At 36.6% G+C, this 21,040-nt stretch overlaps 1 long non-coding RNA gene across 2 annotated transcripts in view; it reads left to right on the plus strand.

Annotated features, from left to right (window-relative positions):
• LOC135734493 (uncharacterized) overlaps positions 1–21,040 on the plus strand; it is a 107,994-nt gene that overhangs the window by 65,664 nt on the left and 21,290 nt on the right. The window contains exon 2 of one of the 2 annotated variants that reach the window (XR_010527365.2): positions 16,874–17,155. This is a non-coding gene — a long non-coding RNA (uncharacterized lncRNA). The remainder of the gene's footprint in view (positions 1–16,873; positions 17,156–21,040) is intronic. The other variant, XR_010527366.2, reaches the window with a different exon arrangement.

A 21,040-nucleotide genomic window follows, 5' to 3' on the forward strand; every position in this document is an offset into this window, starting at 1 on the left:
TTCTCATGTCGGCCGTGTGGCGCGCGTCCCCGCATGCGGTGTGATGCGCGTACGCGCTATTCTCCAAGATACACTTGACGCACTTTTGTGCAGCGATTTTTTTTGTTTCGTTTTTTGGACAAGCTAGTTAAGGCGGTAGGGTTTCCAAGCTTAGGCGGGCCACCTTAACTGAAATATGAGGCGGGAAACCCTAATGTATGACATAAAACAAACTCAAACTTCGAATTTGAATTAAATAAAACATAGTAAATGAAACAATGTAGTGCAGTTGTTTAGTAGCCTTATTTTTCTAAGGTTTAATTACACAGGAGTTATGATAAATTAATGTATTTTAGAAAATATCATAAAACCGGGTCCTTGGGCACCATCTCACGCCTCCCAGTTTTAGAAAAACTTAATGTTTGAAACATTTAAGTCACAAAATCCACAAGTGTGCCATAGTTATTGAGAAATTATAGGCAGCTGGATGCCACAGTTAAACAATCATAATCAAGTATTTTAGAGAGCCATGCAGTAAGAAAGGAAAACTTGAGAGAACATGGAAAGTTGGGATAAGATGGGAAGCAGTAAGTGTGAGATAGCTGCTGAAGTGTGATTTGGAAAGGATTAAGTGTTTTTAAAAAATAACCTTTTTGGTCCAAATGGGCATGAATGCCAACAGTAAACAAAATGACCTGGCAGAAAAATTGCTCCATAACAAAGAGAAGAAACCTGCACCTCCATCTCTATAGACAGAGACAGAGAATATCTTAAAGGACTGAAAGCAGTTTAATTTTTTGGATGAAAATGACTGCTATAGTGGGATTTTGGCCACGGTTTTCTGTGGCACTCCTACACAACTTACACTGTCTCTTTTACTAATTTATATCTTTCTCTCTCCATCTGTCTAAAGAAAAGTTTTTTACGCCATAGTCACTCCTGCCCAGACGCATGCTGACTGAAAACTCAGGATGTATTACATAGATCCTGCCAATGAAACTGTGCAATGCTGGAGATGATAGAGACGGAGTAACAGAGTGGGAAAAAGACAGTTCTGGAACACGTTAGGAGAGAAAAGAAAGATGTGGCCATGCCATGATCCAAGCTATAGTGACAGGTCTGGAGTAGTGTGTCTGTCATTCAAAGTGCACTTAAGACAAAACTGAATGACTGTAGAAAGTTTTATTGCTCAGATATTGCTCTTTTATAGCTTAGGAGATTTTAAGAATTAAGAGAGTTATCAATTATGTATTAACTTAGTATCTGATGTTTCATACTAAAATTGCTTTGGAGAAATGAAAATGAGACAAATGAGACAATTGTTAAAAGTTAATAAATTAATATAGATTGTTAGGTAAAATAATTGTTATTAGTTCATATTAAAGTATTTAATAATAATTGATTTTAAATTGCAGATTTGAGATCAGTTTGTGACATTGTGAGATTTTTCTGGGTCTTTTTCTCAGAAGAAATATCTGACATGCAGGAAACTTCAGCCACAGTTTCCATTTGCTTGCCTTTTAATCTCATTGGTGTCTCTGTACCTTAATTATACAGTCTTGTTCAAAATAATAGCAGTACAATGTGACTAACCAGAATAATCAAGGTTTTTAGTATATTTTTTATTGCTACATGGCAAACAAGTTACCAGTAGGTTCAGTAGATTCTCGGAAAACAAATGAGACCCAGCATTTATGATATGCACGCTCTTAAGGCTGTGCAATTGGGCAATTAGTTGAAAGGGGTGTGTTCAAAAAAATAGCAGTGTCTACCTTTGAATGTACAAACTCAAAACTATTTTGTACAAACATTTTTTTTTTCTGGGATTTAGCAATCCTGTGAATCACTAAACTAATATTTAGTTGTATGACCACAGTTTTTTAAAACTGCTTGACATCTGTGTGGCATGGAGTCAACCAACTTGTGGCACCTCTCAGCTGTTATTCCACTCCATGATTCTTTAACAATTCATTCACATTTCTTGGTTTTGCTTCAGAAACAGCATTTTTGATATCACCCCACAAGTTCTCAATTGGATTAAGGTCTGGAGATTGGGCTGGCCACTCCATAACATTAATTTTGTTGGTTTGGAACCAAGACTTTGCCCGTTTACTAGTGTGTTTTGGGTCATTGTCTTGTTGAAACAACCATTTCAAGGGCATGTCCTCTTCAGCATAGGGCAACATGACCTCTTCAAGTATTTTAACATATGCAAACTGATCCATGATCCCTGGTATGCGATAAATAGGCCCAACACCATAGTAGGAGAAACATGCCCATATCATGCTCCATGCTTCACTGTCTTCACTGTGTACTGTGGCTTGAATTCAGAGTTTGGGGGTCGTCTCACAAACTGCCTGAGGCCCTTGGACCCAAAAAGAACAATTTTACTCTCATCAGTCCACAAAATGTTCCTCCATTTCTCTTTAGGCCAGTTGATGTGTTCTTTGGCAAATTGTAACCTCTTCTACACATGCCTTTTTTTTTAACAGAGGGACTTTGCGGGGGATTCTTGAAATTAGATTAGCTTCACACAGACGTCTTCTAACTGTCACAGTACTTACAGGTAACTCCAGACTGTCTTTGATCATCCTGGAGGTGATCATTGGCTGAGCCTTTGCCATTCTGGTTATTCTTCTATCCATTTTGATGGTTGTCTTCCGTTTTCTTCCACGTCTCTCTGGTTTTGCTCTCCATTTTAAGGCATTGGAGATCATTTTAGCTGAACAGCCTATCATTTTTTGCACCTCTTTATAGGTTTTCCCCTATATTCAACTTTTTAATCAAAGTACGCTGTTCTTCTGAACAATGTCTTGATCGACCCATTTTCCTCAGCTTTCAAATGCATGTTCAACAAGTCTTGGCTTCATCCTTAAATAGGGGCCACCTGATTCACACCTGTTTCTTCACAAAATTGATGACCTCAGTGATTGAATGCCACACTGCTATTTTTTTGAACACACCCCTTTCAACTAATTCAACTAATTGCCCAATTGCACAGCCTTAAGAGCGTGCATATCATGAATGCTGGGTCTCATTTGTTTTCTGAGAATCTACTGAACCTACTGGTAACTTGTTTGCCACGTAGCAATAAAAAAATATACTAAAAACTTTGATTATTCTGGTTAGTCACATTGTACTGCTATTATTTTGAACAAGACTGTATATTATACAGTGGTGTGAAAAAGTGTTGACCACCTTCCTAATTTGGATGTTTTTTAATGTTCGTCACACTTTAATGTTCACAAAAGTTTCACAAAATGCCCTCTAGGAAAATGTTCTTCTAAAATTATATAAACATGCAAATATATCAAAGAACAGACCCTCTGTTTTTAAACAAACAAATAATACAGGAAAAAAATGTCATCCTATCTATATTTTTCCTCGGCTTATAAACTCTTAAATATGGGTATTTTTCGTAAAAAAAACTTTTTTAGCAAAAAGCTGAAATAATTGCATTTTTGTGAAGGAATTTTGTTAGAGATCAGAACGAATATCAAAAACATACACAGTTTAAAATTAGTAATTTTTTTTCTTCATTTTTTATAAAATGGGTAAGTGCAATCCATCTAGTGGATAATCGGGGTATTACAGATTAACATAAAAACTCACCAGGAACACTTTTTATGCAAATATTTTCTCTTAATTGACGAGATAACTCGTAAATGGTGGGAAAAGATTTAAGGTTAAAAAAATATTACAGCATCAATAACTTAAAATCACTGGTAAAACGAATACATTTGGCACACACAAAACAATATCAATACATGTTACATTTTTTTCTTTCTTTTATTGTTTGATTGACATTGAGTCACAGACAGTTTTAAGATCTAATGCAAGGATCTAATATAATGTTACACATCAGATATTTTTCCCCAACAGTTAATCAAACATTTACTTAAGACAACTAATTACTGTATATATGCATGAATTGTTGCAGATATTCTTTTAAAACTGTAATTTTGTCTATGTGTGCATTATCGGGGTCACGCCTGTGTGCATGTGTCAGTCAGTCAATGCAAGGAAGATTGTTTTTGAGTATTGTCACTTATAATCACTTTAGACATCAATCAGGGCCCAAACTTTATCTCTCTCTTAATAATTATTTTAACATTAAGCTATGCACTTTATTTTCTAAATCCTGCATGTCTTAAAACCAAAACCAAAATCTCAGACGCTGAAGTGGATGGACATGCATCCTATTTATTAGTTTAGCATTTAGGATGGTACACCTCTTAGGAAACATACAAATAAAGATCTTTTTAGAGGTTTGATGGCTATTTACTGTCTAATCTGCGTCTCAATTTATCCAACAATGACCTAGACCTAGGCTCAAACAGAAATTGTGCAGTGCGTTAATCGCACATTAAAGGGACACAAGGCAGCATTTTTATGTTAATAAATCATCTTCGTAAGTCGGTATATGGTTAAATGACTCATTACCGGACGAATGAAGACTCTCTCGCCCGCCCCTACCGTCTGTAGGAAGAATACCCCACTTGCAAGTTTGCTGTATACGACCCGGTGTCCTTTAGTCTCGCAAAGTCTCAGATATCGCGAGAAGCAGGATCACTTTACGGCGAACAACACAGAGGCAGGCGAAACACGGCTAGCGATTGTTACAAATGGCAGAGCTGGGGAAGAAGCATTGAAAACCCTTGACGGAAGATTCCAAGAAAAGGAAAAGAGCTTCAGACCATATATATGTATATTAGGGTGACCATACGTGGCATTCTTCCCTGACGCGTCCTGGCCAGGATTTCGGGTGCGTCTTCCGGAAGTCATATCTGTCGACCGCATACGTCATAGAGGATTATTATTATTATTATTACAGAAAAGCAACAGTTACAATTTTATGGTAAGAATGAAACTACGATTGCATGTCTTATGTTTTTAACTGAAAGGCGTATGCTGTCAACAAATATGGCTTCCAGAAGACGTACCGAAATCCTGGCCAGGACGCGTCCGTGAAGAATGGCACGTATATATATATATATATATATATATATATAGAAAGATAGATAGATAGATAGATAGATAGATAGATAGAATAGATGGATAGACGGATAGACGGATATACGGATAGATAGATGTAGAAGGATAATATTTGTCTAAAGTTAGATTAGTAAGGTCTATAAGTTCCATCTGGACGAATGACATTTTCCTTTTGCTTGTCTATATTCATTTATTTATTTATTTATAATTATTTTATTCTCATTCCCACTCTCCCAATAAAAAACAAAACACGAAAGCAAGTAGTTTGCCTTTTTCATATCAGTCGTTCACGGTAAAAAATACTATAATGCATGACAACACAATAAAAATGAAAAATCAGTTGGAAAGGAAATATTACTTACCTAACTTAGATCAAGATAACTGGATTGGAAATAAGCTGATAAACTTGGTTTCGAGGGGGGAGGGACAACAGTTGGTTTTTACGACAGTGTGTTTGAAAGCATTTACTTTCAGACACTAGGTGAAGCTCGTAGAGAAATATTACGCAGACTTGCCTGGTTTCCCTTTAATAAAATTAGTGTCGTTAAAATTAATTTATGTTAACGCATTATTAAGCCCTAATAAATAAATAAATAAATACTAATAATTTTCTCTCACAAATGTACCATTTCACTTCACAGACATATTCACCCACTAGAGTTATTTGGATTACTTTAATAATAAATGCATGGGTTAATTTGCCATGGTGACTTCCATAAAAGAAGATAACATGACGGCATTTTTTTATATAAAATTCTTCATATACATCTGGTATGGCACGAGAGAATATTTTTATATTATGATGGACTATTTCTTTAAACTCTAACAGGCATCATACCCCTTATAATACACAACACATTTCCATCAAAACACACATCTTTTCTGTGCTCAGATTTTAATACAAACACTTTTTTCTGTGCAAATCAAGAAACTGATGTTAATGGAACCTTATTATAAAGTGTTACCAATAATTTAGTTTTACTCCAGCTAATTTCTTTTTTGGCAGACAGGTTTTGCCTGAATGGACTTGCATATATTGTATTTGTGACAAGAAATCAAATGAAACCTGTCCACTTTAATAAGTTCAAGTAAACAAACCCGATGACATTTATGATTTGGAGCAGAGAGCAGGGGTTTGTTAGTTTCTTGCAGGTTTCTGGGTCCTGCTCCAAGCCCGGTCTCATCAGCAAACTCCAAGTCAAACAGATCGTAGATGGATAGTCATTGATCCAGTGGCTCAAGGGGAGAAAAAGCAGCTTCTACAACTGCTACGCCTCTCCCACCTTTCTCTCCCGCTGTAATTGAGAAGCGTTCATTCGCGGTGTATAGAAAAGTGAGTCTGAACCCGTGCCATAGTCCAAATTAGCTAAAATTACTGTTTGCTTTTTGGTTATTCATGCGGGTGCCCCCAGGACAACTTTCCTACAATTTTGTTGCGTTTAGTTTTAAGAGTCTGGTCCAATAAGGGCTTGCCTTAGGCCTAATGCGATTGCATGCATGCATATGCACGTATAAATTAGTCTCGACTCAGTACGGGAGGTAGAGGAGTTGGACTTGACCTTGACCTTTAGGTTTCTTAAAGTTTGGAGAACGTGTGCATCTGTGTATATGTGTGGCCCTCGATCTGACTGACAAATGACACGTGTGCTGTTTAACTTCCTTTTACTTGGTCTTCATCAGCTAGTATGTGCATATGTAGCCTTATGGTTTGTGCTTTGTGGAGAGGAAATGTACCTGACCGCAAGGCATTTTTAAATCGGGTGTTGCATTAAAGATTCAAGGATATAAATGATAATTATTTCACTGAGAAATTAACAGTTATGTGTTCAGTCCCATGTTGTCACAATCAATTTTTTGTTATGCCAAGATTGCAAAAAATCACCATAAACGTAGCATTAAACTATAGTCCATATGGCTGATAAAGTATATTTCACCACTTCCTGTATAATAACAAACCCAATTACAATATTTGGTTGATTTAACCAAGGGTTGGGTAAACATTGGACAGAACCAGTCGTACCTGCTGACATTGGGATTTGAAAATAAGGGAAACAGGATTGTTGGCGGGTAAAATGATCAAATCTTTGAGAATCCCGGTGAACAATGGGAGAGTTGACAGGTATGGAAACGACTGTGGTGTTCTAAATACACCTGTGTTGGTTTTATCAACCCAAATGCTGGGTCACAAAAACCTACTATAGATTTATTTATGACCCAACAGTTGGTTCTTTCCAGTATTTTCCCAACGGTGGGTTAAATCATCCAATTTTTTTATCTTCTTAATAAAAAGAAGATAGCTTGGCCAGTACCAGACTGAAATTGATCCAGTTATTCGTCAAAGAGTTTAGTCTTCTTTTTCTATGCCGTTATTAAACAAAGTTGTTACTTCAATAAATGACTAAAAAAGCAAGTTTTCAAATAAGGATAAAGTATTTTTGTTGAAGATCTATAGGAGGAAACTCGGTTCTTCTCCAAACCTGAAAACCTGAACAATTTATCAATGACCTTCTGTTCTGCCATACTACCTAAATATCATTCACGCTTGTGTTTAATATAAAAATGGCACATGTGGTTTCAGTTGTGATGACAATAATAGTCAAACGCTATTGGTTTCTTTAATGTCATATGATTGACCCACAAAAATTATATGTGACAGCAATGGCGAATGCGATGATTAGAAGATGAGTGAATAATACATTTACCTCCGTTTCACACACAAGGCTTTTGTTTTGCTTCAGAAGATTTTGGACTACTTTAATGATGCATTTTGGATCTTGGTATTTAAAATCACTATCCGCTTTGGCTGCATTGTAAAAAAAAACGGTTCAGACCTCTGCCTGGGATCTGCTTTGTGCTTTAGGGTGGAAGGAAAACAATACTTGGTTGGAGTGGCGTGGGGATGAGTAAATGATGACAAAATATTCATTTTTGGGAGAACTATTCTTTTAAACCTTTTAATTTGATTCAATTTCTTGTAACAAACACTCTCAACTGAATCCAGATGCCTGGACACATGTTAGTCCACTTTACAGTGCTTGTTTGCTTGTCCCTGGACCAATCTAAATGTGAGCTGCCTGTAGATTAGCAGAAGATTCATATCTAGAATTAGCCATCTGGTTTTTCTGTCATTAGTGGAAGTTACCCTTTGGAATTGGCTGGCTGGTCTTCAGCTGGTTTTCTTGAAAAGTTGAGCTTTGGCTATAGGGTGCCGGCTCTAGATCAGCCCCTTAAGGGATAGTTCACCTGGAAATAAAAATGCTGTCATTATTACCCAACCTCATGTTGTTTTAAACCATATGACTTTCTTCTTGTAAAATACAAATGGTAAATTAATATATATCTTGCAGTCCGACAAAGAGACTTTTGTTGTTTAGATTATATGTAAGTCCATTATATGTCCAATTAAGATTTTGAACAATTCAATGACATAGGTGTAATAATGTGACTTTTTCCATGCCGTTAAAAAATAATGTTTTATACAGATAAGTGCATATCTTTATACAGAGACACTATGGTAAAAAGTCTACATTACATACACTATTGTTCAAAAGTTATTTATTCATTCTTTATTAATAGTTTTACTCCACATTTTAGATTATTAAAACAAAATCAAATTATAACCCAATGTGAATTATACAAAATAAAAAATATACTTTACTTTAGTTTTATTATAGCATCCCTAAAGTAGCAACTCTGCCTAGTTTTTATTTTTATTTTTTGTCCGCTTTTCTTTATTAAATAATACTACTACTAATAATAATAATAACTACAACACCCATAATAATAATAATACTACTACTAATAATAATAATAACTACAACACCCATAATAATAATAATACTACAACTAATAATAATAATAATAGTAGTAGTAGTAGTAGTAGTAGTACAATAAGGTATTTGCTAGCATTAGTAAATGCTTTACCTAACATAAATTAACAAAATAATTATATAGCAATGATTAATCTTAGATTGTGTTAATTTAAGCCTTTACTAATATTTTTTTTTGTTAACATTAGTTAATGCACCATGAACTAACATAAATAATTGTATTGGCATTAACAAAGATTAATAAATGATGAAAAACTATATAGTTCATGGTAGCTATTGCATTTACTAATGTTAAAAAATACGAACTTATTGTAAAGTGTTACCTTATTATTATCTTTGTCAAATGTTAACCACAATCAAATAATTGTAACCCTTTGACTGCAAACATGCCCTAAGGGTTGCTTATACTGGTTTGACATATAAGTTCTCAAAAGTCACACAGTAGCTTTCATGAGGAACAGTCCAAAAGTTAAGCCTTTCTTCACTGAGAATCTTCCCCTCCAGTAAGCGGTTAACCACTGAGACCAAGAACCAAGAATCTAAAATCAGGAAGTCTGAGATAATGAAGACGATTCATGCACAAATCAGGCATTGCTACCTTTCTCATGAACTCTCATTTATGGTTCATGAGAGAGCTTTGGTTTCTCAGCTCACAATGTGAGTGTAACTTTACAGGCCCAGTATTACTTAACCTTCATTACATGAAGAAGAGTGGCCAGGATATGTGGAAGCCACATAAGTGGCTCTGCCTCGGGCAATGTGTGACCTCACAGTAAAGATGGCTTTTTTAATAGGTATTAACTGAGCTGAGTGCCCTAAGGGTTGACTAGCTGATTAGTCAATTCGTTCTGCCACTAACCTAAGCATCTGTTCTTTGTCCACTACTCACAGTTCACATGACTTAAATGGCACTTGTTCAATATATGGCCACAGCAGGAGGATAATTCATCGGTCTCAAACTGTGCAGAAGTCAATTAAGTTGTATTTGTTAAGAGTAGTTGATGCATTAGCTAACATTGTTCACTAACAATGAACAATACTTCTACAGCATTCATACATTTCAGCATTTACTAATACATTTCTAAATTCAATTGTACTTGATGTAATTGATAACATAAACTAAATTAACAGTTGAGGAGTTGCAAACTCTTTTAAGTGCATCTGACATGTTTTCTCATAAATGTGCATTTTTTCCGGCGCTTATGCTTAGGTTCAGTAATTTCTCTATAATGGCAATGAAAATGTTTTTTAGTCATTTATGGAAATGCCTTATTTTCATAAATGTCCCTTTAGTCATTTAATTAGTATTTAACAAAGTTGACTGTCTTTCACCGCAAAACCCTTTTTTGAGAAAAACCTCCAAAAATCTATTTTTTTGTTGTTGTTGTTGCAAAATCACTAAACATGCAACTAGAAAAATTGAAAATAATAAAAGTCAGAATGTAAAAATGAGAAACTGATCCACAAATTAGGGGGCACTGTGATCCATGTGACTGCTACATTCACCTTGTATTCAGGTCCAAATACTTACAAGGGACACAAGTTTGAATGTAATTTATGGTCCCATTAATCTTTCGTGCATTTAAAGGACTTTGCTAAAAACATCAACATGGTTTTTAGCAAATATGTGGATTCTGCCAGCAAAGCAGTATTTCTAAATAGTGTGAGCTCCTCGATTGTTTAACTCTTTTCCTGCCATTGACGAGTTATCTCGTTATTAAGAGAAAATCCTTCCCTGCCAAAAACTTGTTTTAATTGTATCCATATTTCCTCTATTATAAACTAGGTGGCGCTCTTACCCAATTAATTAAACAAATGAAGATAGAAAAGGCAGAGGGTTTGTTCTTTCATTAGATATATTGCTTGTATATTTAAAAAAGTTTTAAGAAAATCATAAAAAATGCTTGCACTGGCTGGCAATTGCTGACGGAGAAAGAGTTAATTTATCAATACATGCTGAGAACTATATAGAGGGTATGCACATGACGTCACCTTCGGCAGAAGTGACTGCGATTACGTCCACTGAGTGGCAAAAGACAGCGCGGCAGAATTTATGTACAGTGTGAAATCAGCGAAAACACGGGGAAAACACGTCTAAATTGGAAAAAGTTGTTGTGCGATAGACTGTACTAACAGATATTACAAGAATTAGGAGCTATCGTTTTACAGACTGCCAAAAAACACAGATAGGAGATATAAAAGGATCGTCCATGCCAACGTCCACCGACCACAGGTGGGTTGATAAGTTGCTAGAGTCACTATCAAGTCCAACTAAATTAATTTTTTGCTGAGAATTGTTAGTTACACTGACATTTTCGCGACCATTGCTAGAACAGCAAGCCATTTGCCACTCAAAGAAGTAAATCAGTAGCAGTAGCCATATGTCAGGTATGTAACATTTTGGGATCAATAATCCTATAAAAAATACACCAATGAATACTCTTACTATGTGTTATTGCAAAGTTTTGTAAGTGAGCCTTCATTAAAAAACATCCATTATGATGAGTATTGTGTTCTACAAAGATGGGATGGTTTAATATATGTCAGGAAAAGCAATGTCTGACCATTTGCCAATGTCCACAGGCTACTGTTTTTTTGGCAAGTTGTTAGGGTCACAGTCAGTGGCGAAGCCAGAAATTTTCAAGTGGGTGGGCCTTTATAAAACAGGGTGGGCAAAGCATAGAATGTACATAAATTGGGAGTGTTTACGCCCATGGCCGGCGTATATTTTTTTCCCCAATGTAAGTGCGGCTTTTTTCAAAACAGCCAGCAGCTTGTCCATTTTTTCCGCGCTGTGGTCTTAAAATATTCAACTCTGGATGAAAAGCTTAGCTTGTCAATGTAAGTTCTCACACAGCCGTCTAATCACAGTGGGTGAAAGGGCGGGACTAATATCACAACAACCAACCGGCTCACAGCTCAAGTATCACAGCAACCAAAGCGCTTGGCTGAAAAAACAGCTGGCATTTGGCGTCCTCCAGGCGTTTTCAGTCGGGTTTAAAAGCTTTGGTGCACGCTACCTAAGCCAAGTTACCTTAATGCCATGCAGGCAGCACAATGTTTCAAGGGGAAATTTATAAAACAACTTAAAACACCAACCAGCTTGTCTACAGTATATGGGCAGGTTGGGCTGTGCCTGTTTTATACAGTCTATGAGCAGTGCCCCACCAAATTATTAATCCACTTGAAAACACAGAACTCAACATAAACTGAATTAGTAACGGAATTAGTTTTTACGTAGATCCGAACAATATGTCATTCCTCCTCAGCAAAATGCATGACGTGAAAGCGTCATAGGCTACGACAGATTCAGGGGTAGTGATTTTACTAAAGAACTCGTTCGAAAGATTGTTATTTAATGAGACAATGGCCATCAAACAACATGGCGCAATACAAAATTGCATGTGTTGTCATTTAAGTGTAAATATTCCAACAACATTAAATCATACAGCCCCCTAAATAGTTGATTGGAGTAATACTCCTGACTATAAACTGTAAATAATAATGACACCACTATAAACATTAAGAAAATGTCTAAACTCACCATTACATGTCCTGTAGTCTGAGACGGGGCTTCTGGTTCATAATAACAAAGTCCAATATGATCATAATGTCCCTTCGCGCAAAGAAAAGCAGAAATACATTTCTCAGACGAGCATTTATCATCGATGAGCGTAACGTTACGAGCGGTTTTTTATACAATATGTGGTGAAGAACAGTCTTTCAACACAGCATGAAGTCATTATCAACGTAATACGTGCTCGTTTCATTTTGTTGACGTTTGAAAAGATGTCCTCAGTAATCCAACATTTCCATGAGTGATGTAATAGTCTCCGTCTCCAAAAGTAAACAGGCATAAGCAGATGTCATCGTGGAAAGGTTGTTAAACTTGATGATTTGCGACTCGCTGTTTTCAAATTCAGTTCAATCGCGCGTAGGCGGAACTAACAATGACTGACGAATCATATTCAACGTTTCATGTTGACAAGCGTGTGCACCAATAGGGTAAAAGAAAACTGCGAAACTGACTGAACATGCAAACTTGCACTTAAATTTTATATTTTAATTATATTTATAATTGTATTACATATATGAAATTATAGTGTGATAAGACGTATATTCGTAGTACTAGTATTTATTTTTGTTAAATTATTTACACATTTCTCTGGAAAATGGCCTTCTGATTGGGTGGGCCACAACCCAAAGTGGGCGGGCCCAGGCCCGGCCAGGCCCACCCGTAGCTTCGCCACTGGTCACAGTAAAGGCCAACTAAATTCAATTTAAGCTGATAATAGTCAGTTTTACTAGCTTTTTCGCAGCAAACCAGCCATTTTGTTGAATGTTTGCCTCTCAACAGGGTGAACTCCGATGTGGTGAAGTGAAAAAGTTACGTCAATGCATACCCTCTACAGTATTTCTCATTGTAATTTCATGTTAGCTAATGCATCTACTCATGTAAGTGCAAATTTTGTAAAATGTTTTTAAGTGTACCAGTGTTGAATCTTTCTTATTACAGGTGTAATTGCCTCATCATTGGCTAATAGAAACACACACTAAAATGTATTTCTTCATAGCACCACCTTCTGCAATTTAGTTGTGCAAATGTATTTGTGTGTTTGACATTGGCATAGAAAGACTGTTTTTTTTTTGTCTCTGAAAAGGTGTTTGTTTATGTGTGTGTATGTTTGGCCATGTGAGCATATATGTATTTTTGTACTTCTCACTACAGCTATTTGTTATGGCGGTCAGAACGAGAAAACTGTCTTAAACAGGCATTTGGGAGGCGGAAGATAGAATTTGTGGTTGGGGTTGAATTATTGACATAGTCCTGGCCAGACCTTACTCCTGTGTCTCCAACAAATCCCTGGGCCTGGAATTTGACCCACACATTTACATGCATACTGAGAATAGGCTTTATACAGCTCCAGTAATGCGCGCGCACACACACACATAACGTTCAGGGGGGAGTGTTTCATTAGGCCCATTCTGTAGTCATGTGGAGCCTCTGGCTTTGGATTTTGGAAAGAGTAGGATCAAGTAAAAGACTGTCGACCCCTTTTAGATTGGGTTGCATAATCATGTGCAACAATCTGCCCTGGTTGTGTATCGAAACATTCCATGAATTGATGTAGGTTAAAGGTGAAGTTGGTAGATGGTCATTGGTCAAGTCGTACACTTGCTTGAGCCCATTCTGTAAAGTTTGAGAATGAAGCTTCCAAGGACCTAGAAATGTGGCTTAACAGCACATTTATCATCACTCCCCCTTAGGCTTTTGTTTGGATGTGGTTCTGTTATCAGTATCTGCTGCCAGCACTTTTCTACGTCCTTGAATGCAATGCTGTTTTTCATTTTCATGGTATCATTAGGCTTAACATTCATTGATTCCTGATTCAAGCCCCTTCGGTTGGAGCCAGTGGAAATAAATAAACATTTTAATTAACTTTTAATGAAAAGACTTGAATGCCTCAGCCCTACCCAGCCTAATATCCGAACATGATGGCACCAGATTTCTATAATTCGAAAATTGGTTTAAAAGAGTGCTTTACACATGCTCTTAATGAATTGATATTTGCTTTTATGTTGTGTGTGTACTGTATGTGAGAAAAGGGCAGAAAAAGATGTCCTATGTAATATTTTCAGCGGCTTAGCTTTCCTAAATTAAAAGAGGTGAAGTATGTTGAGCACAGTAAATGTGACCCTGGCCTGTTGCAAACCCAGCTAAAGTCATTTTTTGTGATTTGCTGTTTTCATCTTCCTACATAATGTTAAGAACATTCTGTGAATATATAACCTTGATATCTTTTTTATTGACTGAATAAGGTGATGTCAAAGATTGAAATCAAACTTTGATGCACCAAATCTGGATATCACAGACATGGTCATAAACTCTTACCAAACATATTAATAGAAACCTTATAACTATACATTCAGCATCTCTTTATAAATATGCAATAATATTACTCAGACTTTGTGGTTATGCATTTATGTGGCTTCGTTTTTTTATGTCTGTGTGTGTGTGTGTGTGCGATAGGACGTGCATTTGGAAAACACATGCAATTGGCCTGCAAGCTCTGTTCTCAGAAGCAAGAGATAATTCCCCACGGATGTTTCCAGATGTGTGGAATAGATACTAATTGCAAAAGACTCCCACAGAGCTGTTTTTAACTCCCCGACACTTTCTATGCAAGCCTTTAACATTACAACCTGATCTGGAATAAACTTTTGCTAACACACTGAACATATCACTGAGTGGACACACGCTGGCACACGTGCACAGTGGAATAGGGGTTCATTTTACCAATTGCATGATCTTTGAAATGTCTTTCTGACAGGAATTCAAAGACAAGAGATGCGTTCCAAACCCTAGCACATTTTAAGTGATCATATGTGCACTAGAGGTCTTCACGGGTCCACTTAGATCCGAAAACCCAAGGTCCGACCCGAGCGGGTTCGGTCCTAAAAGTTTCATGTGTGTCTCTGACACGGGTCGGAAATATCATTAGCGGCCTCTGGTTTTTGCCAATCGGACTTGCGTGTGTGATTGTTAAGCCAGACGTGTGAATCAATTTTGAATATACACTTTAAGCAGTTACCTTGGTCGTCGTTAGATAACAAATGAAAATAAAGCAGCAGGCCAAATTGTTTGCCAGGCCACCGGGGTTTCTTTCAGTCAGAATGGTGCGTGTGGGGCTGCTGACTGCACAGATGTCTGTGCTGTTATATTCAGGTCCAGTCAGGTTAATAAACATTGCCACTTGGTCAGGTTGGACTCGGGTCTAACTTTGTGGTGATTCAGGTCATTTCAGGTCGGGTACATTTCTTTGGACCCTCTAATGTGCACTCCCAAATGCTGGATGTCCCTTATCTCTTTCTCTGCCAGCGTTTTAAAAAAAAGTCGCCAGCCAGTGCCACCAGTTTTTATGATTTTTTTTTTACAAAAGTTTAATGCCTTCCGGAAAATGTTCTTCTTTAAATATATAAACATGCAATATATCAAATAAAATAAAAAAAAAACCTATCTACCCTTCATCCTACCTTCATTTGTTCTCTTTATATCACATATGTGTAGGTTTCTTAAAAAAAAAAAAAAATTGTGCAAAAAGCTGAAATAATTCAATTTTTGTTAAGGACCTTTGATAGAGATCAGATTCAGAGTGATGATCAAAAAGACACAAAGTTTGAACTTTTTGCCCTAAGGGAATGCTTACGGGTTTTATAAGTTGTGTAACTTATAAAACTGTGGTGGATAATAGCAGAAATACAGATTGCTGTAAAAACTCGTCATTGGCAGGTAAGCGTTTTCTTTTAAAGGGAAACACCACCGTTTTTCAATAATTTACACTGTTCTTACCTCAACTTAGACAAATTAATACATACCTATCTTTTTTCAATGCATGCACTTAATCTTTGTACAAAATATTGAAAAACGGTGGTGTTTTCCTTTAATTGACAAGTTAACCTTTCATGTTCTTCCAAATTTTTATAAATGTCTTTGTGATGCTTAACACACATGAAGGAATTATGGTTGTAACTAAACAAATCTGGGGCAATATTGACTTTCATATTATAATTTTTCCTACTATAGAAGTCAATGGTGCCCCAGATCTGCTTGGTTGCAAAATGTTTTTATCATTTGTGTTCAGCAGACATTGGAACAACATAAGGGTGAGTAAAAGATGACTGAATTTTAATTTTTTGGGTGAGCTATCCCTTTAAATGTCCTCATTTTGGCTCTTGGGGTACATTGCAAGTATCTTCTACAGTGATGACAATTCCAAAATGCATTGCAATGAGCTCAGACAAAGCACTGTAGTGGTTAAAGCAAGACAAATGTTGATAGAAAAGATGTTTTATTCAGTATTAAAAAATAGATGCAGAAGTGTTTTGAGTGAACTACCCCTTTAAGAAGAATCTGCAGGCATTGCAAGTTACTTTCACCTGAGCAGCTTATACATATGAAGATAGTTTGCTATGTTAATCAATACAGCAACATTTTCCCCTCAAAGAAATGTTACCTATACAATACCCATTATTCTTAAGTGTTAACAACCCTCTCCTTCAAATCTCAGCAGGAGTTCTACAAGCCTTCGGCTTCCCAAGAGGGTTAACAGGCTCTCCTGCAAGCTGGCATCCATAGGATGATGGGCCCTGCTGCCTGCCAGCTCGATCTGCGTTGGCCAGGCTCTGTCCATGGCTCCCTACAGTAACAGCACGCTGGGCTGGGTGGCTTGATCCGAGGCCAACAGATCTGCCTTTAATCACGGAGCAGAAGCCGAACAGAAAGCTCAGGAGCCTTGCTTGGTTGCTTGCAGGATGATCCAGCTTGCTGCCAGCCTTGGATTATGTTGTAGGTATGGCCTTTCGTAAAGTGTTGGAAAGCTGACCATGCTAAAAAACCCAGATTTAAATTCCCATCCTGGTCCATAATGATTGGTGTTTGATTGGTGCTTGTTTGGTGCTGGTTTAGCTGGTGGATTTGCATGCCCCAAAATACGTACCCACAAATCTTAGCTAATTAAGTTAGTTGACCATGTTTTTTTGGGTGACGCAAGTTGACCTCATTTGTGAAGTTAGTTGCCTCTCTATTGCCATCTCTGTTTGAAGCATAAAATTACAGATTACTTTGTCTACGTTTGTTGTGAAACTACTGACATTTCCATCTAAATCCGAACCAATGGCTCAAATTTGTATCATTATTTTAATGATCTGAGTATGTGATAGTTTTAAGCACTGACTGTTCATGTACTTGCTCAATTACTGATTCTTGTTTATTATTTTACCGAAAAGGTAAGCTTTACAAGTAGGCTACAGCAAAACAATATATTTTTAAATATGTTTACAATTTTTTTACACCAGTATATACTTTTTATATATTTTGAAATATAATGAAAAAATAAATATATTTTCAAGTATTTATATTGACGTGGCAATAGGAAGAAAAACATTGTATGTTATAGACCGTTTCAGCAGTAACAACATAAACAAGCGGCTGTCGCGGTCCGCACGTAACTTCCGGTAAACTCCGCTAAGAATAAATAACAACAAAGTTCTTTAAACGTAGTTTATTTATATATCAAGCAAAAAAACAACACATAGATTACCTAGGAAACCAAAACATTTGTTATTTTCGATGAGGCATTCGTTCAAGGATCAGTTTAGTAACTAGTCAGACCATTAAAAAACAAAACCGGAAGTAAGGTTCGATCCAGACGTGTATCACGTGCGTCCAATGAAACCATCTACAGTATACACCTGTAAACATAACAGGTTTGAAAAGATTAAAATGAATATACTGCAAAAATATACTTATCATTTTATACATAAAGTACATTTTATACTTGTACTTTATACATTTTATACAAACTTTGGTATTTTGTCCAGGAAACTCCTCTATACCGTGCCTCTGTGAAACACATTGCTTTTGTACGAAGCTCATCATTCTAAAAAAGCGCAGTGTCCTCCGATTGGCCGGCGAACCAGTACATTGTGATTGTCCTGAATACCTCTGACATCAGCCGGAAATGTGACAGTCCTTACCATGTTTTGAAGATTAGCTCCCAATGCAATGCTGACAGGAGTTATTATCGTCTTTACTACCTTATAAATACCAGCCGAATCTGAATCATGGTTTATCAGTAGTAAATTCATTAAATATAAAAACATAGACTACAGACTTACAGGCTGTGAGTCAGAAGCAAGCAGAATTATGATAATGTCTGTTATCCATGTCAACAAGCCCAGGGTATGGCAGGTGGGCGGGGTTGGGAAAAAGATTGCAGCAATAGCATATAGCAACATGACCCAACGATCCAATCAGTTATCGATGGACAAATTCAAGTCAAGCCCTACCTTTTTTTTTATTATTTCTGAAGTCGTTTCACTTTGATATACGTCACCATGGGGAAAATAAGACAATCGCTACTTTCGTTTCATGGCGACTTAAAAAAAAAATAATGCAACATCCAAGGATCAAGATTTTGTTATGTTTCTTACTAAAGCCTGTCATATATGCCTTATAAACAGTATAAAGAGCAAGTTTTCCTCATGTGCTTTGATAGTGCTTTATATTTATCCGTTTTGTTGTAGGCTTTTGTGAATCTCTGAGGTGCATTTGTAAGAGTTTCTGATACTTTTGAGTCCTGTAAAACCGAATAAAACTGGCTGTACCATAAACAGTTGTTGTGTTCAGAGAGCTCACCTCCTCCTCTACACAGCTTCCACACCTACATTTTTCAAAATTCTGTGGAGAATTGACCCGTGCTGAAAGGAGCACTTTCTTGACACTTTAAACACAACAATTCAACATGGATTAACATCCACTTAAATAAGTGTTAAAGATTGATTTATAGATTTGCGTAGGACCTAAAGTCAGTTTTTATTTATACTTCTGAATTGTGGTTTGCGTCAACGTGCAATTATAGATGAAGATCGCTAGTAGGCAATGTTCACGGGCATGTTACAGTATAAAGGCAAAAGCTGTATAAAAAGTAGCTTGTTGTGTATTTTGTTGGAGAAGCATCATCAGTGATGGAGGTAAATAGACTTTTGCTGCAGCTTGAGTTATTAAATATTGCTCTTTAACTTGTTTCATCATTGTTTTTACCACCAAAATGTGTATGAGGAAGTGCGACACAGATTTTTTTTTTTAACTAAGGGAGGGTTATAGCAGACCAATCACAGCAGTCAGCGTAAAATTGGCGCGTTGTTACAGTACATTTTTGGAGAGGTGCACATCAGGCTGTGCCATAGGCTATGGGGTAGGGTTTGTGTCTACATAATACATAGGCTATGCTGTACAATCAATATAGAAGTATAAATTGGGCTTAAGTCATTGGTAAGCATTCAGTCTTTAGAATTATAAGATTATAGACTAGACTAATGCTTTGGTAGAATGATACACATCTGGATGTAACTTCATGTATCCTTAATGTCCTCCACCAAACACACTATGGTGCTCCACACACTGTCTGATCCCAGGAAGCAGTTTGACAGTTTAAGTACTATAAAACATGTGTTGGTGGTGATGCATTTTAATAAAGCTATGAGTTGCAATTAATGCACACCCAGCACTCATCAACCCAACACATGCTGCAAATCCAGATGTGCACTACACAATTTTGGCCACATTACACAAATTTAGGACCATGAAATATTTATTTTATTGTGGGGAAATCGTCAGCCTTTGATCACACAATACTTCTAGACGAAGCCATTAGAAGATGGGTACAAAATTAAATAAATTATAAACATGGCCTGAAATAATTCTTAGGCTGTAATGTTGCTCATATGGTATTAGGTTTGGGTCCGAGGTTTGCCAAGAAAATATCCTTACACCACCACCAATAACAAATGAAAGAGTTATAATAAATACAGTGGTGTGAAAAATTGTTGGGCCCCTTTCTGATTAAGTTTTTTTGCATGTTTGCCACACTTTAATGTTTCAGATCATGAAACAAATAAAAAAATTAATCAAAGATAACACAAGTAAACAAAACATAAATTTTAAAATTAAGCATTTTATTATTAAGGCAAAACAAAATCAAAATCCACATGGCCCTGTGTGAAAAAGTCTTTTAGTCTTAAGTCTTATGCAGATGCGTATAAATAGCACGAAGTGTGAAAATCGTGCAATACATACGCCAAATTCCAATTTGGCATGCATATGATATGCCAGTCCTTCCCATTCACTTAAACGGCACATCTTTTTTTGTCATTTTATATATTGGTTTCTCAATTTTTTTCTGTTTTTCAAACCATTTTCACTTGGTTTTAGGGTAGATTTCAGATTTGCTTAAGGACCTTATTTAATATACAGGTTTCTCCATGTTTTTGTCTATATTTAAGCCATGGTCGCTTGTTCAGCCACATTGGATGGTTTTTCAGCATGAACCACCTTTTTAAGGTCATGCCACAGCATCTCAATACTGTAGGATTCAGGTTAGGACTTTGACTAGGCCACTCCAAAGTCTTCATTTTGTTTTTCTTCAACCATTCAGAGTTGGACTTGACGATGCGTTTTGTCCTTCAGGATCTTTTTGGTAGACAGCAGAATTCATGTTTCCATTTATTACAGCAAGTCTTCCGGGTCGTGAAGCAGCAAAATGTCCCCAGACAATCACACTACCACCAAATTTTACTGTTGGTATGATGTACTTTTTCCTGAAATGCTGGGTTACATTTACGCCAGACGTAATGGGACACACCTTCCAAAAAATTCAACTTTGTCTTGCCGATCC

Source organism: Paramisgurnus dabryanus, chromosome 1 (genome assembly GCF_030506205.2).
Source record: "Paramisgurnus dabryanus chromosome 1, PD_genome_1.1, whole genome shotgun sequence".
Lineage (NCBI taxonomy): Eukaryota > Metazoa > Chordata > Actinopteri > Cypriniformes > Cobitidae > Paramisgurnus > Paramisgurnus dabryanus.